Source organism: Dromaius novaehollandiae, chromosome 9 (genome assembly GCF_036370855.1).
Source record: "Dromaius novaehollandiae isolate bDroNov1 chromosome 9, bDroNov1.hap1, whole genome shotgun sequence".
NCBI lineage: Eukaryota > Metazoa > Chordata > Aves > Casuariiformes > Dromaiidae > Dromaius > Dromaius novaehollandiae.
This window is the reverse complement of record NC_088106.1, coordinates 22,371,239-22,390,607: the sequence shown is the minus strand read 5'-3', so window position 1 is coordinate 22,390,607 and position 19,369 is coordinate 22,371,239. Positions and strand designations below refer to the sequence as shown.

The following is a 19,369-nucleotide window of genomic DNA, read 5'->3' as shown; positions in this document are numbered from 1 at the left end:
CAAAGAGGGCAAGAGACAAGACGCAAGCAGACACGATGAAGCTGCCGCAGCGTACGGCCGGGCTGCCCCGAGCAGAGCAGCTCGGGGGGGTCTGCGACCCGCTGAGCACACGACCGGAGGGGAGCACTGCCACCGCTGCTCCTCCCGGCCAAGCAGCTGGCCTGCACCGCTGACAACAGCACAGGGTACAAAAGCTGCCTGCACCGAGGGGAAAAACCACTCCAAGACTGAGGAGCCACTGGTGACACCAAAGCCCACGAATTTACCCAGGGAGCAGCAAAAAATGTGACTCCTCAAGGAGGTGTTTTTACAGAGAGTGGCAGAAAAGGACGACAATCTTTCTGGCAACTGCACTTTCTCCTTCACAGGTATTTACAATTCCCTTGTAGTTAAGCATAAAAAAAAAAAAAGTCCTGAGCACTCACAAACTTTGCAATAATCACTGCTGCTCTTCAGCCAGCACTCCCTCTTGACTGGCACCTCTGAAAGGCACATCAGCTTTTATATATGCTAAGCAGTCCTTATCCTGATTAGTGGGGTTTTTTCTATTCATAGATCAGATAACATTGAAAATACCTGCACAAACTGAAAAGACATTTGAAGGTTTACCCCTGTTCATCCTCCTCCGACGGTGATAATCTCCGATACAGCATTTCGCTAGGAAGCTCAGCTCACGTCTCGCTGTACAAACACAGCGTTTCAGAAGCAGCGCAGATGTACAGTGCTGATATATTCCCACCTCGCTTCTACAGAAATTTACTTCAGGTCAAACTGTGCCTGGTCTGAAGCCCTCGCCCCACAGCGTATAATTTGCAGCACACTGTCTTCATGTCAGCACTCCAGTGCCACAGGGCACAAATGTATCCTTTGGGCAGACAAACTCAGCAAAATAAATTATTCCATGGCAACCCTTGCAGAGGTAAACACAGAGCAGCGAACCCGGGCGCCTTCCCCCTGGAAGGCTAGGCTAGGGCTTCCTCTGAACGCACAGGGCTTGGCGTTAGACGCAAACAGACACAAACAATGATTCTGCAATTACAGATTTGCTTCTCTTTTGACCTTTTTCTTGCAAACCGAAGGGACTTCTCTTTCTAGGTCCTGATTACAAGGAATGTGGGCAAGACATGGTTAAAAAGCAGTGAAACACATTTGTGCAATTCCACCCATGAGCTCGATAGTCTTGGTCGGGCTGAGGGAAAGAATGCTATTTTCTGCTTAGGACTGAACTTTGAGCACGGAGATTGCTGTTGATCTGGTGACTCAGAAACAGCATCTTTTACCTTCTGAAATGCCACACTTTGACTTTGGATCTTTCTCAAGACCGAATTTTGCGAAAGGCATAGCAGAGTCATTGCCAGACACTAGGTCTATCACGGGATGTGCCAAGGAAGGATTGTGTTAGACACCCCAAATTCTGTCAGAGCTTTGGAGATACGCTTGAAAATTACTGGGAGCAGACCAAAAGGGAGAGAGCACTAGGCAGCACTTCAGAGCAACCCGTCATCAGCAGAATCAGTGGCAACACAAGTTAACGCTACATATGAGGAAAAAACATAACTGCTATAGGCAATTGTTAGGCAAGTTAATCCTGGCTACTGCCCACACTGCCTTCTCCAGACAAACGTTCAGGTAGAGTCTGTCAGCGCCCCGAGAACTGGATTTGTTCCCCTTCTCACGGCGGGAGGACGGCTGCACCGCGCTTTAGCTGTCTGCCAAATCACAGGCACTTCTTATTCTGCCCTGCTCTTTTTGTTGCGGCTGCTTTTTGGTTTTGCCTTTGTTGTGGCGTTTGCTCGTCCCGCACCAGCCTGCTCTCCGGGCGCGCGTTGCTCGGTTTCAGCGCCTGCTGCCGCCCCGAAGGGGACGAGGGCCCAGCACGCGGCCGGCAGGGCTGCTCCTCCAGGCACCGGCCCCGGGAGCCCAGCGCCTGCCGGACGCCGCCGCGGCGCGGGAGGCCGCCCACGGAGGGAAGGCCCGTGCGTGAGAGGCCAAAACCCACCGAGCGCAAAACAGAAGAAAGGTTTTAAAGGAGCCAGAGCGCCGAGTGTGTCTTCTCGGCCCAACCAGCGGGATGCCGGTAGACAAAAGGATTTTTTCCACCAGATTAAACTTGCAAATTTCCTACCTTGCAGGACTGGCATTGTAATTCAACTCCGCACTACGGAAAGTTAATGATTTACCACTCCTCACAACCTACACAAACTGACACCAGAGATTTGTGAGCAATTAATTGGTAGCACATTACAATCTGAGGTAAGTAATAAGCACTTTTACTCGCAAAGCTGCCAGTGTGCATTGCCTAGCTTCCTGATTTGGCCCAATCAGTGAAATATGCACCAAACTGCATCTGTAATAGCCTTATTCACCATCTAATTATCATTATTTGCATTTATGATAGGCTAAACGCAGTGATGGGATCAGACACACAGGAAGCACTCAGCACTGGGGAGACAGAAATAGTAAAAGAGAAATCTCACTTCTAGAAAGTGACATTGCCAAATAGCTTTGGTCCAAAATTTGGCCTAAAATACAATGGTGGAGACAATAAAGCAAGAAAACATTTTTCTTAAGAAAATACATAGACAGTCCTTGGAGCAGGGACCCAAGTGCCCCCTGCCAGAGGGAAATCCCAGATCACGAGGGCACAGAGTAATTGCCACCCTTTCCGTGCCCGTGTGCACTGTGATTTCTCTGCTGGGCATTTTCAGTTGGAGGAACTCAGGCCAAGTCTGCAGAGAGGGGCAGGGGCAGAGCTCCCTGTGCTCCTGCTTTCTCCTAATTCACTTCGGGAGACTTGCTGAAACACACCTTGCTCCCTCTCTGTACGTGCCCCTGGATTCCCTTCCGAAGGAAACCTGGACACGCAAAGATTTCATCCCAGCATGTGGATGTGAGGATGCCATGGGGGCCAGGACTGTGAGGCACAGCACGGATCCGTCTGCAGGCGCAGCCCAGCTGCCCTGGGCTGGCCCAGGACACCCCAGCGAACTCCTGAAAGGGAAAGGTGAAATCGTGACTTCCCCAGAAAAAGGAGAGAAACTTTCATCTTCCTCATCCTCAACAAGCTCTCTAGCCACTGGGCTACCGTGATAGAGGTCCGTAGCACCAACACAGCTCTTTCGGAAAGAAACAAGGAATAAGCCCAGACCAATTTCTGCCAGGAAAGGCTTAGGCAATTTTCTTTGTGGTCTATATATCCCAAGTAGAGAGAGGCACCTCCTGGTAGCACTGAGAAAAGCACCTATACGTCCTATCTCCCAAGAGCCCAAGATGCACCCTCTCTGTTGTCGGTGTATTTATTTGGGGCTAGCATTCATACTGAATCCATAATTTCCATCCTGAAATATCTAGTCTCCCCTCACTTCCCAGCTACCTAACTCAGAGCTGGGAAGTCCATTGCTAGGCCCTGGTGCCTAAAAATCAGTAGTTCCCATAACTGTTGGGTCCGAGTTCTAACAACTCCGCCTCGATTTTCAAATAGAAAATGGGAACAACTCTACTGCTATCTCACTGAGCAGTTGTGAGACAAAGATGTATGTTCAAAGACTACTGGTCACGCAGATGCGGCAGTAACAAAAACTCCGCAAACACCAAGAGCAGCGGATAACACATTTTTGTAAAATGCAGAAAGACTTCAGCCCCAATCCTGCAGAAAGCTCTGCAAAAGGGAGTTTCGTCGCAGGCTGAAATTGTTATGGAAAGGTAAAGTCAAGTTTCCACAAGTTAAAAGAGCAAGTAGGCAATGCTCAACACTACAGTGCGCACCGGAGAGCATCCCCATATCCAGCACCACCACCGAGACAAACGAGCAATCCACTGGCCTGGCCACAGTGCATGGGAGCTGAGCTCTTGGAACAGGTTACCTTTTCCATCCATTTAATAAGTTTCTAAAATCAAGCAGAATTACTAGGACAGTGTCACAACACCTTGAAACAGGCGACTTTTCATTTGTAACTATAGCCACAGTAACACTTGTGGTTCTAATATATCAGCTATGCAGTTTCATATTAATTTGTTTTGCAGGAGTTCTGCCCTAATCTCTGCATGAAAACTGAGCAAAATTTATTGCTTAAATATCCCCTCACCAGAGCTTCTGCCTTGGTGGTCAAACTTGCCATGGGGTTGTGAAGAGAACTATAAAAAACAGTGGTAAGTACTACAGCAGTACAAATCCAGCCACAAAACAGCTTTGATTCTCCTTCAGCCACAGTCAGTAATTACAGCCAGTAATTTCACTTGTCCTGGCAACTTCATACCATGTATTTCAATGGAGAATCCGGTTCAGGGAGTTTTCTCATGGATCTGGAGGCTAAGAAGCAGGACTAAACCTGCTAATCAGGGAAGGAATTGTCTCAACATCCTGACAGAAAGCAAAGCTTACCAGTGTCAAAGCTCACTCCAAGCTTACCAGTTTCAAAGCTGAAAGACATCTTCTTAAAGTTGTTATTAAAGAACATGCATTTAACACATTTTATAAGGCTGTTTACAGAGCCAATAAGAAAAAAGAAACCCAAAACCTCGCTCAAAGTACAGTATACTGAATTTCTTTCCACTCTGGATAGCATAGACTGTTTTAAAATACAATCAGCTGGTAAATTCTCTCCCTTTCTTCACACCAAATTTCATCCTTCCCGATAGCAGAACTATAGCAGCAAGAACCTCAGAGAGGGTCTTCATTGTCTTACTATGTCCCTAGAGAAACCATTGCAAGAGAATAGCTACAATTCACAGAATTAGCCAGCTTGCATCTGCTGAAGGCAGGGTCTCATCGTAATGGACACCCTTCTCATGCCAAGGTGTGAAGAGCTGGGCAAGTTGCTGCTTTGTAGATTGGCACAGAAACAACAAAAGGGTTTCTCTGTGTTTCAGGATTTTCCCACAAAGCAGACAGTGGATGGGGAATGCTATCTTCTTCCTGAAGGTGATGATATAGCAATCATTTTCCTGTGACTACCATTCTACTTCTCTTCAGCGCTTCTCAACTCTTTTCTCAGCTCACTTCTCAACTCTTATCTCAGCTAAGTACAAATTCTTATATTTTCTCTGCAACTTTTCTCCATTCCTCCCTTAGATCTTGCCTCCAAGGCAGAAGAGCCTGCCAGGACTTCTGCCTTCCCATCCTGCAACCGACTCACTAGCTCCTGTCCAGCTATTCCTACAGCCCTCCTACAGGCCCATACAGCAGGCAAGGCAGAGATCTGGCCAAAAGTTTGGACCCTCTTCCAATAGTTATTTAAAATCCATGGTGTCTATAGTTTACCTTTGACCTTCAGGACCTCCCTTTATTCAGACCTTCTTTTTCACAGCAATTTTAGGCAGCTAATGATGATGTAATTTTATGAATTTAAGATTGCCCACCTGTCCAAATGTTTACAGCTGGACTGTATTGCGTTGTACTGGTTTGTATGTGTAGCATTCCTCCTACCAGAAAGATTCAGTTCTCCTTGCTCCATTTGTAAACAATATTGTCTTAAGTAATGGACCAGCCTTTGAAGCAGAAGAATACACCATGCATGTTCTGCAGTTCTGCATCTGTACCAAAAGAGACACCATCTTTCACAAGAAAATGCATACAGTGTGCGAACCAGGAATTTTATTTTTCTCCAGTGCAGATGTACCCCATTCCTTCACGAAATCCCTGTCTAAAGAGAAGCCAAATTAAACCTAAAGGGAAAGAGGAAGAAATGACACCATCATTCTATTTTTTATTATAAAAAAAGCCAGGTATCCAGGATTAGAGTCTAGCACTCAACTCTATAATGAATTATTTATCCTAGGAAAACAAAAATGCTTTATTTTAAGATGATAGAGAGCCTGTAAATTTTCTTCTTATATGTGCATTGACTAATTAGATTAATTAAGCATGCCTACACTTCTGAACAATCAGGCAGGTGGCAAATCACATTTAAGATGACTTATACGATTCATCCTCACTTGACAAATGACATCCATTCCAGCATGAAACCAGGGGAGAAAATAGCCTATTATTTGCAATATACAGTACTGTTATTTTCACATTTTATTTACTGCTTTAAAGAAACAGTAAGACAAACAAACAAAGAGTTTTCCAGCAGCTAATCCTTTTTCATATGAGGGCCCAGAAATATTATTCACTGTGCTGCATTAAAACAACAAAATCTGGTAAAGCTATTAACACCGTGACTGACACCGAAATCTATGAGATTATGGGAACGCTGTCGCAAGCCTGGAGAACTATGCCGAAACTCACACGCAGGGCACTGTGAAACTTAGCTATTTCAACCTGCGGAGAGTCATGCAGCCTTTCATTTACTTTTCAAGCCATAAAACAAAGGAAGGAGTCTCCAATAGCTGGAGATTTCTTTACCAGGTCTACAGCTCTGCTGCTTTAGATGACTACAAACCCTTGCAGAGGCCCCATGGCACTTTGCAGCCCGGACTGGCAGCCACCCTAGCGAGGATAGACTGCAGCCTCTGAACTGGTGCCCACTTCTACTTTACTACATCCGAGGCCACGAGTGCAGCAAGCGCCATCGCCGTGCCTGCACCCCTTGCGTGCCAGGGCAGAGGGGCAGGGGCTGGCCAAGGTCCCGGCAGCTCCCTAGCCAGGCCCACCTCGTCGGCGCTGTGCAAGTGCCACCCTGGGGCCCCGTCTCAGGGATGCTCCAGGCCCCCCGGGTCCACCAGTGACCAGCAAAGCGACAAAGCCCAGCTCAAACCCCAGCAAGTCCAAACGCTCCACCAAAAAGCAGGGCCCCCAGTTGAAACCAGAGCAATGAGGCTGGGAGCAGAAATGTAACTTAAACTCAGCAAGAACAGCAGCACAATCAACATGTCAATCAGTTATTTCCACAAAACAAGGAAAGGAGCCAAAAAATAGAACAGCCAGATTTGAATGGAAAGGATTTAACAGTCTTTCCTCGTCATTATGAACTTAAATGCTGAGGTTTTCACTATGAGTTAATGAGTGGTTTGCACTGCTCCTTTTCTTGCGTGCTCTGTCACTAATCAGGAGCAGCGAGCTACCTCAAAGCCTCATTACTAGCCAACAAAAAAAGCCAATGAATCCTCAAACAGAAGTTTTGCTGCAGTGGCATATTGCTATTTAGCTAGAGGGAGGCAGGAGAAAGCAAGTCAGCAGTGACATATTCTGTGCATCCAGCTGGGGGAAAAAGAAAACCCAAGTATAATACCACATCTTATCGGAAGTAGTTAATCTGACATAACTTACTTAACAAAAATTACAGTCTATTAAAAAGGCATGTAAGCAACGCAGCTGAAAACAAGTCTACACGGGAATCAGCCAGCGTAATTACGGCTGGCTAAAAAATAGGAGAGACAGAAGAAAAAAATGTGCATAATTTACCAGCTGACAAATGTTAATGACAAATAGAAGAAAACAGGTCCTTGACAAAGAACAAATAATAGCTGCTCACTTTGTAGTTCATTTCAAAACTCAAATATTTTTATGCAAAAAGAGACCATTTTGCATCTTTGTGAAACTAACAGATCGACACAGCCTGGGGAAGTCTCCGTGACATGGGTTAACACGGGCTTTGCTTTGCTTTCTGGTTACGTGCAGGTTGCATACAAAGGAAATACATGCGTGTCTGGAATCTTGCGAGATTAATATTTCTCTCCATCTCCTAACAAGATAATCACATGCATTGTGTAACATTAAGCATATGAGCAGTCCTTCTGGAGCCATACTTTAAATTCAGGACACACTTAACTGCTTTGCTGAATGGGAGCCACGGGGAATGCCACAGGGATTGTGCGGTATGTTCCATACAGACAGATAAGAGGGCTGTGAGGATTTAAGCATTACATCCTGCTATATCTCTGGTTACAGTGCAAAGACAAGTCATCACTCAATTTGGGGGATTATTTCATATACTGCGATCACAAAGGAGCGATTCTAACGCTGCGGTCTTTGGACGGGCACCTCTAGATGGCCTGCACAGAGGCTGGAGGTCCCGTGCTTCACATTAAACTCTTTTCTTCCATGTTAAAGGCAGGCAGCACTACTGACCACAACAACGTAGCTGCCACATGAAGATTAATCCTGGATGGGGAACAAGTCCTGGCATTTGCAAAAGGGAAAATCTCCACTCTGCACCATCGCTGGAGCTCCTCTGGCATTAGGCACTGCACAAGCCTAGGGGTGGTGTATGAACATCTAAGTAAGAGACCAAATGGTTTTATGATGTGCACAATAAGCAGAGGCACTAAGTGCAAAGTGATTTTGGGAAGGAGCTGTTCTAGAAACCATCTCAGGCCTGGACTAACTACCAGCCTGATTTTTAAAGGCTTATAGGTGCCTAAGAAGCAGCTAGTAGGATTTTTTGCATCACTAGACTTCCAAATACCATGGCCTGGGGAAGCAGATATGCCGATTGCCATCTTGAATGTTGTCCACGTGCTCTCCTCTGGATTGTATCAGTGATGTGACTGTCACCCAGCTGAATATCTGCTTGGGGTAAATTTCCATGACGTTTTTTTCTGGCAGATACAAGTGATTTGATCACATTTAAAAAAAAAAAGAAAGAAAGAAAAAAGAGAAAAGAAAGGGGAGGGATCATTGCCTAGATGTCAATGATCAAGACCTAATTACCAGGACCTAATTTGTTATCTGGAAAAAATTATACCTATATGACAAGTAATTATTTTACATGCACACATATTCACACAGTCTTTCAGTAGGCCAGTTCTCCATAGCAGAAGACAATCATTAGCAGTACTCAGAAATGTTACTCATAATTAGAATTTCTTTTAAGTGCCTTATTAGACATCTGACTGCACACAAGAGTGCACTGACATTCACTGTTTTATAAACAGGAGACACCTTTTAAGATAAGAGAAATCTCCACTAAGAAAGGAAATGACAGGGAAAATAGGACTAAAAAGAATATAAAATAAGTGGAAAGTTTGAAAACCAGACCAGACCAGTCTTTTATGGTATGCAATTTGTAAGAGAAACTAAATAATCAATGAAATTTCGGAACCAGAAGAAAAGAAAAAAGAGAGAAAAAAAAAAGAGGAAAAAAAAGCCTAAAAATGGTCTGCATCCGAATCTAATATAATGGAAAGCAAGCCATGGCGGGAGGCAAGGACCGCAAAGTTACAACACCTAGTCTTGGATCAGAGTATGGTTTTATCCAGCAAACCCCAATACACGGAAATAAGCTTGCATCCATTGCTGTGCACTCAGCCTTCGTCTTCACACAGCAGGGCTGGAACAAAGTAGGTTAAAGCCTTCAGCCTCATTCTTCAAAATATTCACACCACTAAACCTGAGCTTACCAAATGCCCTGACGATTCATAGGAGTGCTTCAGGCACAGGGAAAGACATGCATTTTCCAGCGTGATTTTACAGCATGACTCCAGTGTACCCTGGCTAAAGAGCTGGCCTTTTGTTTTATACTGTCCAAAAACATAGCACTAAGTTATTTATCACAGAGATGCACTTTGGAGGGGTGATACGCCCGATGGCTGCAAGAAGGTTTTTAATGAAGGACGACTCCTCATGCACTCATGGATAATTTGCCCAGCAAAGAATAGGGGAAGTAAGCATGCAAGGAGGAAGCCCTGGATAATTGCTATCATCCTCTTTAATGTCTTTTGCTTTGCCTTTCTATTTCTAACTTCCAATTCTATTTCTAATTCTGCATCTTCAACATCTTTACCAAATACCACAAAATGTGTTTTGACATCCTCTGATCAATGCAAGGAACAGAGTACAAGTGTTAGAAACATACATGTCTGCACAGTATGTGAAACATAACATGTATGTAATAACCTTAGCAATTTTGGTTAATATACTCTAGCTTTCAAATGTTGTTTCTCCGGCTTCCCTGAGCAAGCTAGCTCCAGCATGAACACTGCAAGGTTCACTGCTTTTTTTTTTTTTTTTTTTTTTTTTCTTCTTTAGAGGTTGGTCTCTCAAGTAATAGCTTCTGCATTTTAGCTGTCAGCAATACTTCCTCTTCTTTTCTCCTGCTGCTTAGGTCAATCATCTTTTCCCACTGAGGTTGGAAAACCTGCCTGCTCCTTTGCTCTCTAATTATAATCTCCAATTCATCTTCCTTCACTTTCACTCAATGCTTAAACCACGTTGGTCATTTTCCTTTTCTCCCTGCCACTTGAATATGTTTTTTCTCCCACCTCAAGAGTTTTTATGCAGCCAATCAAGATGATACATAACCAGGAACGACTATTTAGCTCCATTCATGAGATCCTCGCCCCTTGCTAAGTGTCACCTTCCAGTTTAAGTGCACGCAGCTGTACTTTTACCATATGGAGAGATCTGCTAGCAATTTCAGCCTGCACCCGAGGACCACACGTGTTGTGCCTTCCAAGCCCAGCTCCTTCCTTCCTAGACTCCTAAGGTAACCAAAGGTCCCCTGCCAAGACCCCACTCATCCCCTGTCAAGTGGCCAGCAGAGACCCAGAGGCCCATCAGGGCCTTACCTGCCTACGCCGAGAAGCTGCCAAGAGCCAGCGAGTGCGAGGATCCCCCACAGAGACCATTTCACAGTGGACAGCAGTGAGCCGCGCTGGATCCTACAAGCCCAGGAAGTATTCCGCCTTTTGATTCCCAACAGCTTTACAGCAGTTTTGTAGAAGGGGGTTAAAAAGAAAGAAGATTCAAGAGACCTCAATACACAGCAGCTATCCACAGCAGATGATTTAATGGTCTGATTTTTTAATAACTTTATCAATATAGATGTGTGTTAGAGCTTTCCTGGGTATATACATTTCCATCTCATAAAGCAAATCAGCCTTGGGAATTGCCAATAGACAAATAATTCTTTTTAATCCCTGTCTTTTCAAGTTCTCATTAGCTTTTATAAATAGCACAACCAAAACACTGGTATTATTTAAGGGAATTTAATCTCTGAGTATTTCTCAAAGACATGTTATATTTAATCGACTCCATGCATCACATTTAGAGCTTTCCAACGCTATTAGCTGGCCAGAGAACATTTAATAGAAAGACAGTATCAGAAGCGGCAACGTCGCCCTTACAGATGTCAGGTCAGGATGAATGCCAGGATTTCTAAGACAAGTGTAACAAAGTGCCTCAAATCTCTTCAGCGGTCTGTTTTAAACAGTTGGGTCAATTCAGGCAGTATGTGGGGACCTGTATTTTTAGTTCATGTGTTGCCTGAAATCCTTGGTTTTGAGGATTTGATGGGAAAGAAGATGGCTTCCAGCATCATGGATCTCACCTGGGCATCTCTGAGGACACCCAGGGGAAACCTCCACCCCTTCCCTTCATGAACTGCGCTGTAGCCCACCATGCCGTTAGCATCTCCTCCAGAGCACCTGAAGAGGAAGGGCCTCTCCATGCGGCCGTGCTGCTCCTCTTCCACGTCGGTCTCAATGAACTGAGCCCACTGGGCAAGGAGGAAAGCGCGGCAACGGCTGCCGCAAGAGAGGACGGCCACGGCTGTTGGAGGGGAACACAAAGTCTCCATTCGGAGCTTGCTTTCTGGAGCCAGCTGTACCAAGCCAGAACTCACATTTCAATCTGTTAGGGCCATTTTTCGCATCGTGACAATTAAAAGTAATATAAATTCTTTTATTAGCCCTCTGGAGCCAATAAGTCCAGAGATCCTAGTGTTACGACAAATACAAGATGCATTAGTGTGTCTATATAGATTTAAGGCAGTCAGAGAGGTCTCATGACTATGAAGAGTCAGGAAACCTAGCCACAAGGGTTTCTTTAACCCTTTTTATTAAAACGCAAATTCTTTCCGTGCTGCATTTTTCCAGTAAAGCAAGCAGAATGCTGCCACCAAATGTGACCATAAAATGGAAAAGAGTGAAAACAAATGACATTTCTCATGTGGATTCCCTTTCTGGACTACAGTTTTGTACAAAGGCAAATTCTCATTAACACTTGAGAAGATATAAAGTAACATCAGCTTACACAGAGTTAGATTAATACAGAATTCATTCCGTTAATCGTCTTATTGAAACACTAAGTACTGAGATCTGCAGTATTCAGCGAGTACAAACTCTTTACCAGACCAACATTCCTTTGGTAAGGCCTGAAACAAAAATAAAACTACAATATGCCAAAGATCAGAAACCCTAGAGAAATCCATGAAATGCATGTTTAAGTGCAAGCTGGCGCACTGTATGGGGACAGTGAAATGAAACATCACACATAGGGGTATTGATCCTGCTCCCAGTAAAGCCAATAGCAACATTTCTAATTATTTCAGTGGGGACAGGTTTGCGCCCATGAGGAATTTTACTCAAATTCTAAATACTTCAGACATGCTAGAAACGAATATACATGTATGCTTAAAGAGCTCATTTTTGCCTGCCATTTTTCAGTAGTCTCTTAATCAGAAACTTGCCAGTGTTTTCTCATCACAGAGCAGAAAAAGAAGCATCAAAATACATGATAAACTGGTAATCACAAGTTATAGAAAAGAAGTAAAGAAGAAAGTCCAAGGCACTATCTAGAATGAGATCCATTCGCATACCAAAGAAAATGGAGAAAGGCGCATCAAATCTCTGCTGAGATTTTCTAGTAGGTTAATTCTGGATGATAATAGAGTTTCCAAATTAGGCTGTGCAGGCAGGTATAATCATTACAAATACTGATAGACTGTAAAGCACTAGTGTTCAAACCTTAATTTAAATCTCTGGTAGAATTCATATTAAAAGAATTATTAGGTGGTCTCTGTTAGACTGCTGTGAACTTTCCCTTATATAAGGTAGTCTATAAAATATTTTCCAGCAGACTGTTTGCTGTCTTAATTATACAGTGTGATATATAATCTATATCATTGGCAGTTCATTCTCACCTTGGCACTTTTCCAGCCGTAAAATAATAAACCCATTGTATGTTTTCAAGTCAATAACTAGCTCAAAAATAAAAAAAAACTTTCACTTTAAAGGCCCAGTTCTCCTCTTTTCCTTGTTTTTCTTTCTGAAAAAGAAAGCTTTTTAGCCTGATAGGGATTAAATAAGAACCAAAAGTCAACAGCTATAAGTCTATCAAATCTAGAAGAGAAAATTCTCAGAAATTAGAAAACACATTTTTTGTTTTCATCATGTGCTTAAAGCTCAAACTGCTTGGGTTCAAAGGACAGTGAGTTGATTAAAGAAGCTGCTAATAAAAATGGCTCAGGCTTTTTATTTAGCCTTTAATACAAAAAAATTAATTAACACTTGCATTATGAGCTCTGACCTCCCTATGGGAACAGTCATTTCTCCAGATATAGATATGTTCCCGAGAACACAGAGCAGCTCGTTGTGAAGGTAATCAATCACACTGCCAGCCCAGCAGGCTTGTAAACAGCCAGCAAAACTGCTCACTCCAGGTCCTCTGCAGCTGCTTTGCAATTTGTGCAATGTATAAATAAGTATGTATAATCAATATTGTAATTAAATTCCCTCCGTTATATGACTGCAATTCCTGGCAGATTAATGACTAAAAAACCGCACCTGGAAAAAGTACAAGATGACATCGACAGCTCTGTACTTTTTAGGGCCATCAGACAAACGCCGACAATCTTAATGGACTTCTTGTCCACTGCAATGGCTCGTTAGTGGCTCCACTACAGCGGCTGCCAGGTGTTTACGAGCAGTCTTATTTCACATAGCCATGAGGGTTGATCAGAATAAAAATAACAATAATGGCAAAAGGGGAAACATCCCCCTGCACCAAGCCATATGATTCGCAGTAGCCGCCCTTCCAGATCTCCTGTGCCGGCACTGCAGCACGGAGAGCGGGTCATTCCCGGGGCTATGGGAGGGAAGGGGGAGGGAAGGAAGGATGGGAGAAACACTACAGTCCAGATAAAAAGTTTGCATGAGCAGCTGTTCACCCTGCTTTCCAGGCATTTTCTCAGCTGATAGCTCCTGGTCCCAGTTTTGCTCAGTTTCAGCGGAGCTTTGTCAGAACGTGCCTCACGGAAACGTCAGGTCGTCTTCCAGCGCAAGCTCTCAGGGAAGCAAGCACAACTTGCCATCACACAGTCACTACAAAGACAGGAAAAGCTACTCTTCCCAATAATGTTTTCATAAACCTGTAAGTATACAAAAAGCAGAAAACACACAATCGCAAACATAACTACTTAAAAACATTTGCGACGCTAACACTAGGGCGACATAGCAAAAAATAGTAAAAGAGACATGAATTCTTCATGGATGCAGTTGGTTCTGATTAAGCAAAAGCTTGTTTAAAAATCCCAGCAAGAAAACTCCTCAAATGCTTTTCAACCCTACATCTTGAAGTACCTAATAGAGAGAAAAATCCTTGTCCTTCAATGCACAGGTAAGTAAACAGGTGTAATGGCCTTATCAAGAGCTAAAACAGAACGGCAGGAGAGCTGGGAATAGAACACGTTTCCCAAATCTAGTACAAATGTTTTGTTTCTCCAAAACATTCAGCTCTCACAAAACCAAACCAAACCATCGGCAGAGATCTGTATAGGACTACCCAGTTCCAGGCCTTCTCACATCTCTTAGAAGCTTTCTATAAGCACTAACACGTACAGAGGAATCTCAACAGGTGAAACACATACGCTTAACCTAGGAATTTCTTCCAGTTTAAATAACTGCGTTCTGATTTCACAGGGTGTGAATGATGTGAAAGAACTGGGGATTCTTCTCATGTTACACGAATTATTTATAACAGTGGTGCCACAGATTCAGTTCTTGAAAAGAAACTCCAACTTCTTCAGGTCAGTGTCCTTAAATTACTTTTACTGAAAAAATTAGCGTAGACAATGAATATAAGCTTATTTCACTCCAAGTCCCATTAATTTCAATGGCACCATTGTGTAAAATGCTGCAAGTTTTCCAAAAAGGTGCACACATCATTGGACTCGATTCAGCTCTAGGTCACACCTGCATCTCCAGGCATTAGTAGGGCAGTAAAGCTCCTGGTTACTAAAAATACGCAACGTATGAGAGCAGGAGAAAGCAGGGAGCGGTTCAAAGCTACACAAACACAGCATTTCCTCTCTCCCTCCCTCCTGCACTGAGCTCACCTTTCTCATTAAACTCGCAAGCAGCCACCTCAACGGAGGAGACCAAAGAGCAGCGCAGCCGTGGGTAATTATTCACCAGAATCAGAACGGCGATTTGGGAATCAGGAGAAGAAACCTGCGCATGTAACCCCTTCTCCCTCTTTGCCCTCCCACACACGCAAAACGTATTTTCAATACAGCATTACCATAAACATCGTTTTAAGAACTGCCTTTGAACAGAGCTGTACAATAAGTCTAAATCACAACACTGGGGGAAAAAATGACTGTCCAAAGAAGCAGCAGGAAAGCGGGCTGGCTTTACTTCGCAGGGTTTAACATAATCTCTTTTTTGCATTAGAAGAGTCACACTGAAGATTACTGCCGGGTGACACCCAAATTTGTCCGGTACGAGCTAGGCATTGAACAGGTGGGCACTGATAGGACTGCAAGGGCCAGCTTCTCTTTCCGGTGCCAACAACCACTTGGAATTAAAATTATTTCTTCTGATTTCCTTCTGGTGTATGCTTTTGCAGACTATATAATCATTAAATAGCATTTTACATTTTCTTTATCTTTTTAAAGATTCTCGTACAGCTTTATACCAAAAAAACAATAGGAAGGATCTACAGCCTGAAAATATCCCTGGAATTGCTTTGAGAAACAATTCTTTATCTTTTCTGTATCACAAAAAAGATACCTTAAAGTGAGTCCATTTAGGTGATGAATCACTGCCTTAGCAGAGATTTTACAGTCCATGATTGAGTCATAAAGGAGAATTAAAGCTGAGCAGCGAACCAGGGTAGCTGAGAGCTGGGAGGACTGGGACATAGGCAGTAGGCTATGGGTGAAAACATAATACCAACACTGCACAAAGGATAAAAGGCCAAATCAAGGCCAAATAAAGACATTCGACTCTGATCAACTCTGACCAGTGCAGCCCTGTGGGAGTGGATATGAGCCTTTTTCCTCCAACAGTGATACATTCTAATCTGCTATTGACAAAGATTTTTACGCCCTCTGATCTGTTTCCCCTGAAAAAGCCTAATGCTCTTTTAAAACTAGGCTTTCACATTCCATATCTCTATGTTTTTCAGGAAATACAGAAATTTGACTTCTATAAAAGCTTCTCACAGTTTTTGCATTGTCCCAGATTTCAACTTCCCTATCACTTGAGCAAGGAGCATGTGTAATAGGTTTTCTTCCTGTTTGTTTAAGTGATGTTTTGAAGGTCTGCCTTTTTCTTTGGGGGTTTAAATTTTATATTTATGTCTTCTCAGCCCTAGGCCTTCTCTTTTCCCAATTTATTTTTCCACTTACTTCAAGCCATCAACCTATCTCTGCCATTAGCTCTGATTTATAATGCCTAGGAACATAATCCAATCATGAATCTTCCTTGGGAATGCCGTAGTGGCATGAGAAAAGAACTCCATTTAGTACTCTTTTCCAGGGTAGAAAACATTAAGAAGTTTCCAGAGCCATCAGAAAACATGAGAGGCTCTTTTGTCTGACATTCCCATTCCAGTCCTCGCAACGCATCGGCTCGGCAGAGAACGTGTCCGTAACACACGCGCAGGTAGGGAGGAAAGGGATTTCCTGTCTCACAAAACCAAGATTGCAAAAATCTCCCTGTCCGCAACAGCATTTAACTGAGACCTTTGAAACCTTTTTCTGAACGGAACAGAGAAAGACCAGCTGAACAAATTAGCCAAGAGCTAAGATATGGGAGATCCCAAATTCAAATCCTCAGTCTGAACTGGGCAGAGCAGATCTCAGTCCTCTCACAGTTCAGATGAGCATCTAACTTAAGTCATTCTGAGGTCTCTGTGCACCTACCCTCCCTTGGATTTCCATTTTCAAATTCAGAAATCCTGTAATTTCCAATTTACTTGGAGCAAATAATTTTAATAAATTACAATTTTTCCACCTAAACACCTTGTATTAAAATTCCATATCATGTTTGTTGTCAGCCCATGAAAGTTTCATAGATTTGCTACTGGATGGGCTATCCCATCTTTCATTTTAAAGCGATGCAGAGAAAGGCTGGAAAGCACAGCCACGCTGTACCTCAAAGCTTGCAAAATCAGAATTGCAAGCAAAGAGAGCTGGATTTATTTATCCTGTCAATTCCATGATCTCACTTATGTTATTGCTTATTTTTTCCTATCTTTATCAGTTAGCCATTTCTGCTGTAAATCTTCTAAATGTAGAATGGAGGAGGGCTGTAAAATGATCCTAGGATTTATTACACAGCCCTTGCAAGATAAGGTTCTGTGATGCAGAATACGGAAGATTCCTATGGAAATATGAGCCCCCTCTGGTCATTTTGATCCTTTCAGCTAAAACTTTCTGAAGTCACATGGGTGACATAAGGGCCTAACCCCATTAGCTTTCAGCGCAACTTGTACCCAATTGTTAATGTTGCCTTTGAAAATGGGACTTAGAATAAAGATATATATGATGCTACATAAAAACATCAAGTACAGTTCACTAGGAAGTTGTTAGAAGAGCTTTGCAATGTAATTTTATAGCCAGAAGTCACCATTTCAATCTGAACAGTTTGGCAATTTCATACAGTAAGTGTCCGATATTCCTGTGCGGTTTCACAGTGTGTTCTCCTGAATACCAATGAAGATTCATCCTGGACATGATAATGCAATGAATAGCAAATTAATATATACTGATCTGCCACTTGTCATAAAAAGTGTTGCCGACAGTTCCCACACATCTCTCCTCCATTGTTTTGTCTAATCAATAAAAAGACTTATCTCTGACTTTTACACGAAAATGGAAAAGAACGAACACTTACCCATCTTGTAAAGCACAGTGCTCTTCTGAGAAATGTTTGGCAGATACTGCTTCTTACAGTAACACTTTACTTTAATGGTTCTTTAATGCTGAATTGACAGTGAAAGTCCCATAGAAATGTTCAAGACATCCACATTAATGCTAAATAAAAGTCATTATGATTTCAGAGAGATGCCAGGACAGAAATATCTAACCTGGCAGACTCCCTGTGAGCAGGAGCGGGAGATGCTTGCCAACCTTTCGGAAGGCCTGTCAGCCTTGGGGATGCAGTGATCCTTCACACGTACGCAAGCACCCTCCTCACGAAAGCCCCCGGCTCTCCTTGCAGACTGCTTCGCGGCTCTCCCCCCTTGGGAGCAAAGGTGCTCTCAGGTCATTGCTGGGGCGAAGGGGCAGCAGACGGGCAGGCAACGGGAACGTGATACGTGCACAGCACCGGTGGCAGCAGAGACGTTCCGCCAAGGACGAGAGCCCTGAAGGACCCTTTAATCGCCTCGCAGAGCACACAGAGGAGCTCCTGCAGTTGTGAACTAATTATTTATCTTAAACTTACAGGAGAGAAATACAACGCCAACCCTGCTGAGATTCAGGATGGGATTTAAACTTAATGAGTTTAAATAATTCATGGTTTGAATCCCTTACTAGAACACGGGAGGCCTGAGTCAGTTCCTGAGCTTACTGCCTGCCCTGGCCTGCCGCAGCTTCCTCCCCAAAACCTGCTGGTCCTCGGGCTCCCCTTACTCTGGTTTCCATGCCACGGAGGGGCCACGTAGCTTCCCCAGATAAATAACAAATGGGCTGGCATTTTCACAGCCCCGTGCAGAGAGGAAATGCATTAATGTATTGATACACTTACTATAGCTGGAAAAAATACAAAGGTTATTTTACAGATGGTGAATTAAGCTACAGAGGTCAAGCCTAAAGCCACTGATTGACAGCCTATATTTTACACGTAGGTGTGTTTTTCATTCCCTTCCCTCCACACACATCTGCACACGCACAGAGAAGAAAATGGCTTCAAGTAAGAACCAGGCAAACTGATGGTTCTTCAATTTTATATTTTCTTCTCACAAGTCATAAGGCAGATTTTCAAGAATAGAAGGCACAAATGCTTGCATCAGGCAAAAATGAGCTCAGGTAGATCCTGAAGCAGAAAAGTTAATGTTCCTTCCAAAATTTGTCCTCAAGATGCTAAATGTGCTCAACTCTGACACCTCTATTTATGTCTAATTACATTTTTAATCTTATTCATCTCTTCTATTCTTTAAAGTGTTTTGTCTTCTGTCTAAAGGCCAACCATAAACAAACCTTCGGCTTTGTAAATGAGTCACTTGTAGAAATCGCTAGTGGAAAACAGAGAAGCTCCAGGTGCTTGGGGCAGTACGTGCCTCGTGCTCTCAGCAGGACTTCACGGGCAGAGGGGAGTTTGGTGTGGGATTTCCCATTGTTTGACAGCCTGCACAAGTTCCTCCGTTAAGGGCACTCAGAGCTCAGATAAATAAGATAAAATAATCCCTACATCTCTTCCAGGTAAATTCCTGTATCGGGAAAGAGAAAATGACTCAGAGAAGGCGAAGGTATGTAGTCCT

At 43.4% G+C, this 19,369-nt stretch overlaps 1 long non-coding RNA gene across 1 annotated transcript; it reads left to right on the top strand.

The window, feature by feature from the left end:
* Window positions 1–238: 238 nt before the first annotated feature.
* Window positions 239–4,921, top strand: LOC112988917 (uncharacterized). The gene is made up of 4 exons (XR_003260657.2): window positions 239–368; window positions 2,133–2,253; window positions 4,024–4,149; window positions 4,870–4,921. It is a non-coding gene; the product is annotated as an uncharacterized LOC112988917 (long non-coding RNA).
* The last annotated feature ends 14,448 nt before the right edge of the window (window positions 4,922–19,369 follow it).